Here is a 14,335-nt window from a genome sequence, read left to right on the forward strand (position 1 = left end):
TTCAGTCACATTGAAATCTCTACAAAATGAAAACCTCCATGAAATGGGTGAATATCTGAAAATTTTACATGTTTTTGAATGTCTTCCCTTTGTCCATGCTGTCTTTTGTAGTTCAGCAGTTGCCAGCGAGCTCTTAGATGTTTTCTCCTTATATGCGCCCACCGGTAGTTTTCCACCTGCATCTACTAAGAAATGCGGGAAGGTGTACCAGTAGGTTCTGTGAAAGGTAAAAACAAGCTTATTGTTAGTAGGTTTAAAAATGCTGGATCTGTACCTCAGTAGAAAATACTTGCATATAAAAAAAAATAAAGACACATCTCAAAAATCTCTGCTGTCAGCTGGGCAAGGTGAGATGGTAAATTTTGTGATGTCTCATGTTTGAGGCTGAAATCTGCTTCACAATGCAAGGTCTTTGAGACTTCTGCTTATTTGAATGTATTCAGTTGAGCTCTCCTGACCCGTCTCAGCTGAGCTGTTGCCTCAGCACCTTTTTGTGCAGTTTTGGAAGGTTACAAATGTATGAAGTGGACAAATTCTAACTTAGTGCCCTCTGCTTGAAAGATGTGCTCAATCATCCTGCTATCACACATTCTCCTCGAGCCCCTTTGTTTATTGCCTGGACACGTGATGATGAACAAGACATTTTTTGGTGTTTTTTTAAGGGAGAGAAGCTGTTAGTTTATTCTATAAATACAACCTGAGCAGACTTGTAGGAAAGGCTGAGTTTCATGTGTCCTTAAAGAAGGGCTGTACGGCAGATAAGTAATGCCTCGCATAGAGGGATCCTTACTCATTTTTTCCAAATAGAACAGTAAGCTTATTTCCTCTAAAGAGTACTAAATTTCTTTCCCTTGGGGAAAAAAAGGGCACCAAATAACAAATAGAAAATGGAAGTGTTCCAGCTCTCTGTAAAAGTTTTGTTTTCACACTTAGCTTCCACCTCGTTATAGCTTTTGAGGAATAACAGTGATAGTCAGACATTCCTCAGATGGAAAGTGCTTAGGGTGTGAGTTGCTATAGAGAAACACTATTTTCAGTTACAACATGGCAGGTGTTTTGAAAGAAAACTGCTCTAACCTTTCAGATTACAGAGGCATCCCAGTAATTCTAAGAATCACAGTCTACAAATGCCTAATTTCACTTCTATGTTCTTAATTAAGAAGGCAAATAGAGATGCAAGGGAGATGAATTTAAAAGAGATTTTTGTGCAGATTAGCAGCCTACTCTTTCTGTTCTGTCACTAGAAACAGGAAGGACACTCACAGGCAATTTCAGGACATCTGTGCCTAGGCATGGAGCTGCTTGCATTGATGGGCGCTGCAGGTACAAAAACATGGTTTGATCAAAGACTGAAAAATGTGAAGGTATTGTAGCATGGAAAGTAGATCACAGTTAGTGGAAAATAACTATCTGACATCATCTTGCTGCTACAATGGAGAATTTGCACATCATTTCCCATTTGAACTATGTTTAGATTCAGTTCTCAGGCAGCAAATTTTGTTCTTTCCTCATCTGATCATGCCTTTCATAAAAACTCGCCTTGAGTAACTGTTAGCAAATTTTAATCAAGTCACTTCCCAAAATGCTCTTTTTTAATTAATTGAATTGACACCTGGTAGAGAAACACACTGTTATCCTTGTTCTCTGGGGTATACTTTCTTCACTAGGAGAGTGGTTAGGCCCTGGAACAGGCTGCCCAGGGAGGTTGTGGATGCCCCGTCCTTGTAGGTGTTCAAGACCAGGTTGGACGGGGCCCTGGGCAACCTGATCTAGTAAATGTGTATGTTTGGTGGCCCTGCCAGGCAGGGGGGTTGGAACTACATGATCCTTGAGGTCCCTTCCAACCCGGGTCATTCTGTGATTCTGTATACCACAAGTTTAAGAGCTGTTAGGATTTTCTCCTACGTAGTTTTACATTATGTAGTTAGCTTACCAAGCAAAGACCTTTATAAAGATGTCAGTCTATGCTTGTCAAGCCAAATTATGAAGAACTTCAGAAGAATCAACTCAAAAAGAGTTTTTTCCCCCTTCAAATTGATAGCTCTAGTTCCCTTCAATGGACGCAAAATCAGTTCCCTCTATTTGTGTGGTACGAGGGGAAGAAACAGAAATAATGTGGGCTGTTAGAGAAAGTGAAATTAATCATTTTTTGTATATTTTTAAATCCTACATTATGTATTTCTTTATTGCTTTAACAATAAAGTATTTAAAGTATTCTGTTTTTTTCAGTACTCAATGAGGAGTATATTTTGCCTTCAGTTTTCCTGGAAATCAGCTGTTGATACAAGCGGAGATCATTGGTGTCAAACACTGTGTGAGACATTAAGCACATTATGAGAATCAAACCCATTCCCCACCATTCTAGCAGAGGAGCTTAGGGGTTATTTCAAAGCCTTTTTGCTTGGCAGAAATCTGATCATATCAGAGATCTGTTCTGCAGCACACGGAAATAACTGCAAAAAAGTTCAGTGGCTTCAGTGATTTGGGATAAAGCACGGGGACTTTCCTGAAAGGAAAAAATGGCAATTCTTTTAAAGCAGACTGCTTTGTTCTTAAAAAAAAATCACCTTTAAGGAGCTGCTAGAGACTAAAAACATGTGTAATTTGATTAGTTTGATGTCTAGGGTGTTTTTTCCTGCCTACTCTTTTTAGCTGGTGAGAAGAAAAAAAAAAGAAATCAGTGTTTTCTTACAAGCATACCCTGGATTGATCACAGATAAATGAAAGACCTTTGATGTAGCCAGCAAAGCATACTTACTGATTTAATAACAAATATAGCTGTTCTTGGAAAAAAACCTCTCTGGCGTACCCTGAAATTTCATGTTTATTTTTTTCCTTTCTTGAATAATAAGAAAAAATGATTTATTTATTATTATTTTTTAGAAATATTTCCTCAAGCTGATTGTTCTGCTTCAGCTAAACATGCACTTTATAGCAGAAAGGATAAAACAAGTGTAGCTTTGTACTTGATCCAGACCAAGAGAATGCATTCAAAATTCTTGTCATAAACTCCGCTTAAAACTTAATCTGACTTAATGTTTCTGCTGCTTTTGTTTTTGCTTCATGTAAGGCTTATGGATACTAAGTCAATGTGCTCTTCCATCTGCCAACACTGGAAATACATGGAGGTTAGGATATTCTTGTTTGCCCTGAAACTCAGAGGTGAAATAACAGCTTCCCATTCCTCAGGCTGTTGTTAACTTTTCTTTGTTAGATGGAAGAGCTGTGGATTATAGCTAAGCTGCTGTGTCCACACTTAACTGACCATATGACCATGCTTTCAGATTGCCAGTACTCTGCATACTCAAAATGAGGACATGTGCTTAGGCATCCAAATGGCTGAGGTGTCAGTTCCTTGCTGAGCTCACTGGGGAAACTTGCCTGCCTGTAGAAGCACAGGGCCATACAAAGTTTAACAGTGTGAGAGTCCTCGTGTTCAACAACTATTTATATTATTTCATGGCTGACATGAAGCTGGCTTCTCATGCCCTGTCTCTACTGCCTGCCCAATAGCCTTATTCCTGAGAACATCTGACACTGCCCAAAAGCACCTACTAGTCTGTTGCTATGAGAAGGATGCCCCTAGTTTAGCTTTCTTACATCCTTAGACACCGCATTCTTTCTAGCCTTGGTTTTTCATGGCCAGTTTAATATCTGCTTGCTCTTGTCAAGTGTCTTCACTTGTGGTTAGATTGCCATTCTTTCCCTTATGTTTGTGCCCAAGGAAGTAATTGAGCCATTCTCTTTGGCCTTGACAGAGGACAAAAAAAAAAAAACAACAAACAAGCAGAGGTAGAGGGAAATTAATTTTTCTTTAATTTACCTTGAGATCACTTGTAAAGCAAAACTTCATCAGGAAGTAACAGTTTGAGACAAGGAATTATTTTAAAAGAGGAAATCATCAAATTCCTAAAAATGCTCTCACTGCCCTTGACTTAGACTGCTTTGTTCAGAGCTTGGCTATTAAACGGGAGATCCTCTCTAAGTTCCCAATAAATTTCTTGTAAATTAACAGTTGTTTTTGAAAATGTAAAGTCCTTCTTTCCAGTAACAAGTTCTGCTAGTATATAATTGTCCTTGTTTATAGTTTGTTCCAGTGGTTGTTTTTGTTGGGGAAATATCTTTGAATAAATATGTGCTGTACCTGGCTGTTAACAATAGGTGGTTCTACTGAAATTTGGAAGCCTGAGGGTTGTTGTTTTCTTTTTCCCTGTTCTTTCAGTCTTTCTATTTTTTCTTATCCCTTGAAGCTATCTAGCAGATTTCTTTCACAGCTAAGTCCAGAATTCCTTATGGGAGACATATAAACCTAATATTAGTTTGCAAAGAGTAAATATTTATCCAGGGAGATGGAGATGACTTATTTAAAGACTGACCTAATTCATTATTTAGGAAAACCACCTTTCTGTATCCACCCTGCAGCCAAGAATTGTCCTTCTTTTTCCTAGGGAATATTATAGTTTAAGAAATGAACCACATAACCCAGAATATACTGGCAGGGGCAGTGTCCCAAAATGGAACTATTCATTAAACTCATTTTTCCTCCTAACAAGTCATTGTGAAGGTATTGCAGCACATTAGGGACAACACTGGATCACTGAGAGGTCAGAGCTCTCAGAGACAGCACCCCTGTCAGGTTTGTGTTTGTACCAGCAGTTTCACAGGATAACAGAGATTTTCACTCAGCAGTTCAACGCAGCACCTTGTTTTAAGACTGCTTGCCAACTACGCTCCCAGAAGAACAAGTCTTGGAAAGTGGAGGGGTGAGAGGTTGCTTCTGTTTTTCCCATTTCATCCCTGATTAAAGTAAGACACTGGATGAAGCAGGAGATTAGAAACACAGAGATTCTGTAGCCTAGTCTAGTTTCTTGTCTAGAGTACCTAGAGTTTCTTATTTTGTCTTATTTGAGGATAATTTTTTTTCCTTTGGATCCTGTCCAGAGTAGTATCAGTAAGGAACATTTTGTATTAGCTGATAGTTCAAATGTCTGATAGTTCATGGCCCTAACTTAGTGTGCAGTGGACAGACCACCACAGTTATTGTCAACTGTGATGCTTACTTAACTGAAAGGACTTGAAGAGGTTTGGGGAAAGAGCTACTTTACCCCTGTACAAGGATCCTCTCTGAGATAGAGCAGGGGACAGCACGCAATGTGGTTACACATCCTGTTCTCGCTGCAGCCGAGCACTGCAGATGTGGGTACACCTCCAGGACCATCTTCAACCCCTCAACTGCTCAGCGTAACTACTAGCTCACTTCCTAGCTCGGTTCAGTCAAAGCGGTACAGATAAGCTTCAGCAGTTCTATGAGTGAGATTTGGGGTTTTTTGATTATTTTTGGTTTTAACTGACCTGACCTACCACACCAGCCATTGTGCCAGCAATCAGTCACCTATTACAGGAAAGCATTGGTGTGTGGTCTGTGGTGAGTTAGGGATGGTAACCATTGCCTTTGGCCCCCAGCGGTGCTCAGAAAAGGGGAAGTTGCTGCAATATCAAGGAGAATCATGAAGTAAAGCCTCTGCTGGGCTAATGTTTGGGATGAACCACAAGGCTCTCAAGCCATTCCCTTCCTTGAGTGTTAATAAAATACAGATACAAGTTTCTCTTAGCATGAATGGATGTTCTGCTGCTTGAATTTCCAGCAGTCCCACAGTCTTGTGTTTGTGCAGTTGCTGTGCAGGTGTAAAAAACACTTGATAGGCTTTCATTCTGCTATTTCTGCCTGGGTCTCTTTGTTCTGTACTAAATATTCTTTCCTTCTTTCATATAACAGCTCACAGTATTGGTAAATTTATCACATCTCTTACAAAATACACTGTGCAACCTAGTTATTTTTATTTTCTCATAAAGCCCTTTTTTTTTCCCCCATTGTTCTCTGAACTCTGCCCAAATTCTCATCCCTTTCATTCCCCTGCTGAGGTCCCTGGCAATAATTCAAACTGCAGAGCGGTAAGAGGAGTAGATGTTCCTACTAGATGATGGGATCATCCGTGTTTAGCTACAAGTTGTGCTGACCTTCAATTGTTGCACTTTGTGAAAGTATTGTTATCCAGACCCTACCAGCCTGAGCAAGGCATGTGCTTCAGTGTGTTTGCAGGTCCTAATCTCTATGTCATCTAGACCTATGAATTGACCAGAGGATATCTCAACCTTCTTCCACCCATACTCTACAAACATGTGTTTAGTATCTCTCTTCATTTCTTTTTGCTACACGTAATTTCCAGTGGGTTTTCAGGTTTCCTCAGTGCTGCTTTACAGAGATAAGAAGTGTTGTACTTAACCTGAGTATCTCATATCTTTTCCACAAGCACCGAAGCTGGAATTTTTCCCTGAAATAAGGAGCTGTATAAATAGCTCTCTGAGTATAGGCTACTGCTAGTAAAGCCATCTCTTTTATTTAATATAATTATGCCTGTGTGATAATGCAAAGAGGAAATAACTTACCTCGCTAGTACTGTTCTGTAGGTGTTCGGTATGTCTGTTTTGTCTTGGTGCGTCCAGCTGCACAGCTGTGATGGTGGCTGAAACAGGAGTTAATCAAACACTCCTCTGTGACTACCTCTCTGTACTCCTTATCCTGTCATTTTATTATTAACCCATGTCAACAGCCCTTCAAGTAATTTATAAGCCATATAACGCTGCTTTTTGTACCTGATACCATTGCAAGTAACTTTTCCAGAGAGCTTTCATGAAGTACTGTATTGATGACTGTACTTACAGTCATACTGTCTTTTCCTCATGCCTATGAGGTTTTGGAAAGGTAAGCACATGTAGAATTATGTCCTTGCAGGTGTTTTTCTGTAACTGTTTATTGTCGGGCCAGCCAAAAATCTGCAGTTGTGATCAGAGGGAATCTTGACACATAACTCATTGAGGCATGTGATTCTTTGCAGCTGTTATTCGTTCTGGTACTTAAGATATTCCTCACCCTAAAAATACAAATGCAACTTTTGATACTAGTATTATCTAATTCTTCTTTAAACTTGTAGAAAAAACAAGCTGAGAGTTCTGAGTTATAACCATATAGTGAGTGCCCTGTTACACCTGGGAACAAAATCCAGGCTCACTCTTTGTCATTCTGTTGTTTCAGTTAAGAAACCACTGTAACAGTCCACATCTTTTTATAAACTTCAGAGTTCCTCATAAACCACAACCGAATATTTTTTAATGTGAATTTGGCTAAATACTATTCAATAATAACACGGTAAGATCAGTAGTTTTATTCACAGTTACTCCTCTGTGCAAAGACATACACAGTGATGTTAAAAAGTGATTTACTTTGGGCGTGGAGTTGAATAAGGCACATAGGCAGTTAAAATAGTAGTAGTCCCCAGAGAGCTATGTCTTTTCTCATTTTTCCACCAAGCTATTTTAGAAAAGTATAAAAGCATTAGGCACTATGACTGGTCTGCCGATTTGACTGATCTCTTAGTTTTGCTCAAGGCCATTAGTGTCAAAGAAACACCTTCCTCTAATTCCTGATCTACATTATGCCTCCCACACTTAGACCTAGAATTATTAGTGGTACTTAATAGATGACACTCTGTCTTCTGGTGAAATACTGACATCCTGCCCATCCTGAGCCCTCAAGATGAGTTCCTGTTTGAAAGCAGGATGATGGTAACATTATTAAAATTTCCCAATTAACTTGAGATAGGGAGACTTGGGGAGAATATGAAAACCAACCAGCAATTTCTGCATGTTTCTTAAAAGTGACATTATGTCATTTTAAAACACTTCATTTCATTGCCTTATAGTCTGGAAATTTTGATTGTTCTCTTAATGCTTCATACTTGTCCCCTGTTTGTTTTCTCTGGATTTCAAAGGATGGTGCCACTGACCCTGTGCCAAACCCAAATTGCCTTGGCTTAGGCTGACCGGACAATTCGAACCAGCAGCTTTTCATGACCTTCACACTTAGCTTCTGTATGAGTTGTAGCTGGTGAACTGATGGAATTTGGCTAAGCCTCTGGAACTGTCAGTGTCCGGGACTGCCTGGTTACCACACCCATACTAAAACCCACATTTCATTCTGAAGCTGTGCTGTGTGTGCTGGCTCAAATAAATAAAACTCATCTTATTTGATGGGATTGAATCAATTGAAAAATCTGATCTAGTTTTCCGTGGCTTGAAATATCGTGCAGTGTTTTGCTGGGGAAATTACAAAGCCAGCATCTGAGTCCAGCTTGATACTGGAGAGCTTCAGCAGGAGCTGGTAGCAGAGAGCTCCACTTAGCTCAGTGTTGAAAATTGTTAGAGTGCATAATAATCAGTTCATGGCAAGTTTTAAGGGGAAAAAAACCAAGTTTTATTTCATACTAGCTATAAATCTTTGAAATTTCTCATTCAAAGGCACCTATCAGTATGTACATGTTCAAATAAAAAGTACTTCCACTGAAATAGTTGAGAGCATGCTGGATTCCTTCCTGCCCATCCTCTGCCATGTTTCACCTACCTCTGTGCTGAGGGTTGAAGGAGACAAAATGACTACAGGGTCTGGGTGAACCATTTAGATAAAATTCACTGTTCTAAGTAATAAGAAGAGCCTGTTGATAAACTGTGCTAATAAGGAAATCCCAGCATATGGGTGTTAAACCTTTTTGGCAGGAATCATTCTGTCTTTTCCCTCAGTCTCATCATTAGTGATTTATTGTACGTTTTAAGAAATTAAAGTTAATTCTAAACCAGCGCAAGAAAAATGCAGATATACAGTTTGTGCAGAAACACAAATATAATGTTTCCCAAATGAGCTGATGTGGAAGCAAAGTGTGACTGATAGGAAGGTATAATAGAATATATAATTCCTGCAAAAATGTAATTGGTTTCTTTTGTTTTATATGTCATTAAGGGTACAGAAATCAAGAGTTAAACATCCTTAATGCTGTACCAAGTAAACTAGGGTTATTCTTCAAGAACACATGCAATGTGTTTCAACTGTAATGTTTAGGTATTTTACTGAGAAGTGAAATAACAGAATCATAGAATGGCCTGGCATTTAGAGGCATGCTCAGTAGTCTGAAGAGGTCTTTTGGGCTGCTTACACTGCATGTCTGATTATAATCATGTCAGCATTTCTGCTTTGTCTTGTTTAAAAAGATGAAGGGAAAAGTTGCTTTGTACATAGAGTTTTCAAACAAGGTTTTAGGCCAGTAGCGTTTTATTTTTTTCTCATCTTAAACAACAACAAAAAAAGGATTACTGATGTCTTCCTGCACCCCGTAAATCATTCTGCTTTTTTTTTATGCAGAATAAATGGATACAAGTTTAAAAATGCTAAGGGAACATATTTGTTTGGATTACATTAAAAAAATTATAATATTTGGATTAGCCCTGAAGAATTTATACATCTTTCTTACACCATTCCTTTGCTGTAACGCTAATAATCAACTATCAGAGTAGATTAGGGTTCTGGAGGTTGTGATATTACAGCTTTTGTCTTTGCAGACTGACCAAGCCAAAAGTAGCGCCTGAGCTGCCAGGCCAAATTTGTCACCTGTTAACATGAGGAGCTCTTGACATGTATATAGAAGTAGTTCACTGTTCTGCAGAAGAAATTTACTGTTTTGCAAAGTCAGAAAATTGTTTTCAGAGTTTATAGCTTACCTTTCGTTGTGGCTTTGCGATTTCTCTTGTCGGTATTCCACTTCAGGACATCATGCAGCACAGTGGCAACTAAAGAGCTCATGTTCTGGTTCCATGTTACCGCCATTTTGGTTCCTGGAGAGATGGGGCGGCATTCCCAGTGCCTGAAGAGAAAAGAGAAAAGATTGTTTTCCTTAGTTGAATCTAGTCTGCTTCTTTTGAAGGTAAATTGCAACCATACGTTTCAGTTTTAGGAATTTTACAAACTCAGGTATCTTCCCCTTAGTTAACTTCACAGGCATGGAAACGACCTGTGGAGCAACACTCAGACCCCAGAGAGTCAGAATGTAAGGTAGTTTATTAGGTTTAAGGTGCATACACTGGCTCACAGGGGGCTTGCACCACCCCAGTTGCTCAACTAGTGGCTCTCAAGCAGTCATATTTATACCACACAATGTGTACACATAATTCCACAAAGCAAGCAATGCTAACTCACCCTAGACAGTGAAAACCTTGCCCCCTTTCTACCAACACCAAGTCCTGCCTATTCCTAGTAAACCACTCCCCAGACTCTGAAGTAGGGGTTCCTCCCCTCTTTAATTTCTGTGAAATTCAAGCAAGGGGATCCCCCGTACAACTCCCCTGTACAGGGACCATCTTAGGGTCTTAGCCTGCACTCAGAAGGAAGTGGAATTCATTCAGTATCTGGAAATGTGTTATAGCTGTGAGAATCATACAAGAAGGCATGTAACAACTCATGGGGTTCCAACAAGAAATACCGCCACGTACACGGGGGTTGTAAAAGCTAGATAAGGGAAAGAAGGGTGCTTTGGAGAGAACTTACCTTTCAACTGGATGAGGTGAAGAGGAACCATTGGTTTCAAAGCAGTTGATCACTGAGGACCGAGGAGGAAAGTGACTGTAGCAATATGGGTGTGAAATAAGAATTTAGCATTAGGGAGCGAAAAAAGGGATGTGTTTCAGGTCTGGTGGTATGTTGTGTTTTGTTGTTTTTTTTTTATGAGATGTAGTGAAAAATCATCCTCAGTTATTGGTGTGAATACAAGAGATTAAAATGGCAGTGTGCAAGGAAGAGAGAGAAAAGTCTATGCAGGAACTTGCAGAATTGCAGTGTTGGAATTCATCTAATATGAAGATCTGTGTACTCTCTATGAAGCTGTGATTCACATTTTTTAACCTTTTTATATTTCTTATAGACTTGTTGGAAACAGGTTCAGGGCAGAAAATTCTGTTCTTAGGTCTGCAAGTTTTATATGGAAGACTAGGTGGATTTAGTTTGGAATAGTACATAGAGAGATTGAAGTTGGTTTTAGAACTGTTTTCCTCCATTTCTCTAAATTAGCTTCTGCTGATAGGCTGTAGCACACTTTTTTTGGTCTTTGTACATGCCAGACTGTTGCTTTTTCTGCAGACGATCAGGGTGGCCTGCAACCTGCAGAGGTGTTTCAGATCTCACAAGCTCTTTTACTCATTTTTTCTTCAAGCCCTTCCACCAAATAGTCCCTTTATAATTGCTTGCTCTGAACTCAGTTTCCGGGATTGCCAAAAGCGGAGCTGTTTGCAGACAGTCCCTTTCTTTTTTTTTACTGGCGGCAGTAAAGATCTTGAAATTTTTTATTTTTTTTTTTTTCTGTGGTGTTGAATTTCAGTGCTAGAAGATATCGATGCAAACAACAGAAAAAAAAAAAATCTGGATTTTGTCCAGAAAGAATGTTTTTCCAGCTCATTTCAGACATACATTCAGGTACACTGCTGAATCGGGGCCAAGTTTTATGGCCTATTTTGTAGAGTTCAGTGAATGGTAAATGGAAATCATATAAGAATAATATTTGCAAACAGATTGTTAGTAATTACCAAAGAAGATTGTACTTGAAGAGATACCTCTTTGAAGTGAAAAGAACCAAAGCACATTATTTATTCCTGTTAGTTGGCCTGCTTACATTTTAAAGAAGCAAAATACAAGCCTTTGGAATGAATTAAAAAGGAATTTCTGTGAACAGGTTTTCTTGAATGACCCTATTTCTTTATAATAGCGCAACAGTGAAGAAAAGTTTTTATTTTTTTTATGTCCAAATTTTTGTTAAAATATGTGCAAATATATGCAAACTTGGCAACCAACAGTCTCTTGACAGTAGTTGGTCTATAACTGCTTCAGTGATTCCTTAAAACTGTGGATAATGATTATGGAAAGACATACTAAAAGTGATGTCTAGTAAACTAATGAAACCAAGCTATCAAAATCTTTATTGATGGTGTGTCATTCTTTATAAATTACTCTTTGTACTGAAGACAGTTCAGTAGCTATAAATAAATGGCAAAGATGACTTGCCTTCCTGCAGAGCTCTGTAATTAGAGGGTCTTTGAATATCTGTGTTAGCAGGTTGAGATGTATGGTATGCGTTAGCTAACTGTACCTCAGAATTCCATTGTACTGACTGTAATTCATAGTCATTTTGATTGTAAGTCAGTGGGACAGAAAGAGAATGCTCTTATCTCTGGGAAAGTGTATTATTCTAGCTTAGAACTTCAAGTGTATTCACTGACTGGCACCAGTAAGCTTGGAATATTAATGAGATGGTGGCTTGACTTCCTTACTACAGGGAAGCAGCAGGTTGTGCGAAAACACGGGCTCTCAAGAGTAGTCAGGTTGACACTGAAAACACTGAATGAATTTTCATCCTGAATGCTTTATGTGTAAGTACCAACAGCAATCAAGTTTCATGTGAACTATTCAGATGTTACTAAGAGCATCTTACATTTCCTCTGTCAGTATAATTTTGCATTTTGTGGTTCTCGCTTCTTCAGTATGGATCTCTATTTCTTATTTTCACCGAGAGTTTTGAATATAAAATTTGCATCCATAGACAGACTTGTTTTGACTCAAACCTTCAAAGATTCACATCGCTACATATGACTTGCGTCTTCTAGTTCTTCTCTGATAGGAGTGAGGAACGCTTTTATCTTCTGTGAATTTTTGTAGCAGTAAAACAACCTTGTAAAAGGATTGACATGTCTGAATTCAAATTGCATCAGGACTTAGAGCACCACAAATAGAGGCTTATGCACTCTGCAGTTTCAACTTGATGCAGAATTCAACCCAGGGTATTTACTCAGTTGTGAACTCTGAGAAGTCCCCTCAGGTCACGGTTCAGATGTAGCTGTACTAATCTTCATTTAGAAAGCATTCTTGGGAAACACCTTCTGACTATTTTAGACAAGAATTTCGGAGATTTTCATACTTCTACTTTGTCAGGAGAACAGTGTTGTAATAGAAACATCTGAGGTATATAGCTTGAGGCTGTTAGCTTTTCCTTGTGTTTGTATTCTTGTGTTATTAGGGCTGGTGGTGATTCAGATGGGTAGTGAACCAGGTAACCTGTGAGAGCAGTTCAGTATAGAGGAACTGTAATGCAGGATAAGACACTAAGTATAAAAATACAGCTGTGCTTTTCATCCTGAAGGACTAGTGAAGGCCTGTTCTGCTGCCAGCTACATGAAAGAATAAGCATTCTTCTGATTTGTTATGCTTTTTAATGCTCTTTCACTCTTGAGGATGTGGTAGAGCTGGAAATAGATGTTTATGCTTCAAAGCAGAGGCTCCCCAGGAATGTACACTGCTATTGCTTATGACACAGCAACATTGTAGGTGTAAGTTAAAAATGTCAGACAGTTCTTTCACTTTGGCTACCAATCTAAGTACTAGTATGAGCAAGGCAGCAACCTCCAGCTCTTCAGCATCTGGCATAGTTACTGGAATAGTGACATCTCTTCTGGGAAGTCTCATTGCTCTCGTGTTTAAGAAACTGCATGGAGAAATATCAACAAAGAAGAGTTAATAATAGTAAGTACTAAAGAAGGCTTTGAATAAAAAGATCTTTATGTTCATATTTCAGGGCCTTAGCTGACCCTTTTCCTTCTCCAAATCAGGACGAAACTGCTGAGAACACATTTATTTCAGAATTACTCACCTCCTTTCTGCTGTGCAGTAGCTGACTAGGAAGACACAGTGTGATGGGGCGTGAGCAGAAATGTTAACTCACCCCACTGGAAATCTGCATTATAGCCATAGGGCAGGCAATTGTCATACCAGTGACAGGCCTCTAAAAGTGGAATGTGGCACTCATCAAGAAGAGTTTACAGGGTGCTACAATGATACACAGTTTGGCAAATATTTGAGGATTTTAGGACCTCTTTTATTCACAACTAGATGTTCAAGATAAAGTCACTATCTGCACTGCTATACCTTTCTTCCATCACTGTCACAGAAGCACAGAGATATGTCCAGTTTGCTTTGCTTGCTAGCAAGTAAGCATCCACGACTGCCAGGTAAGACTGCCCACTTTACCGTACCCACCTGGGACAGTTTAGGCGTCTGACTGATTAGAGTTAAGAGTTAAAGAAAGTTCTTATGAACTTAGAAATGAGTAGTGAAACATGGTTCAAGTATCCTTGCAAACCCAAATGTTGTATAGTTTCACATCTCTGTTTCAGAGTAGAAAGAAATGTTAAAATGTCCTGCAAAAATACAGCATCCAACTTTATTTTCTTCTGTAGGGTTCTTCCAGTAATATTCCAGCCAATGTGTTCTTTCTACTTGCTATTATTACCAGTTCTTTACAGAGTTAACTTGTATGTGGCACTGCAAGTAACAACGTCTTATGGACTAAATCTAACTTATAGAACTGCAGATGAAGAAACACCCTGGGATGTGCTGAGATCTCAAATGGCA

General features: G+C 39.0%; 1 protein-coding gene and 1 long non-coding RNA gene across 2 annotated transcripts in view; one reads left to right on the forward strand and one right to left on the reverse strand.

Annotated features, from left to right (window-relative positions):
* The window catches only part of ATP10A (ATPase phospholipid transporting 10A (putative)), a 106,205-nt gene that overhangs the window by 19,315 nt on the left and 72,555 nt on the right, over window positions 1–14,335 (forward strand). The gene's annotated exons all lie outside the window — the stretch shown is intronic.
* LOC107307527 (uncharacterized) lies at window positions 104–6,536 on the reverse strand. Its single transcript, XR_001552428.3, has 3 exons — window positions 6,448–6,536; window positions 1,264–1,317; window positions 104–217 (listed from the first exon to the last, which is right to left on the reverse strand). It is a non-coding gene; the product is annotated as an uncharacterized LOC107307527 (long non-coding RNA).

The sequence above is a fragment of the Coturnix japonica genome, chromosome 1 (assembly GCF_054131305.1).
Source record: "Coturnix japonica strain WE chromosome 1, WE-NBRP24, whole genome shotgun sequence".
NCBI classification, from domain to species: domain Eukaryota; kingdom Metazoa; phylum Chordata; class Aves; order Galliformes; family Phasianidae; genus Coturnix; species Coturnix japonica.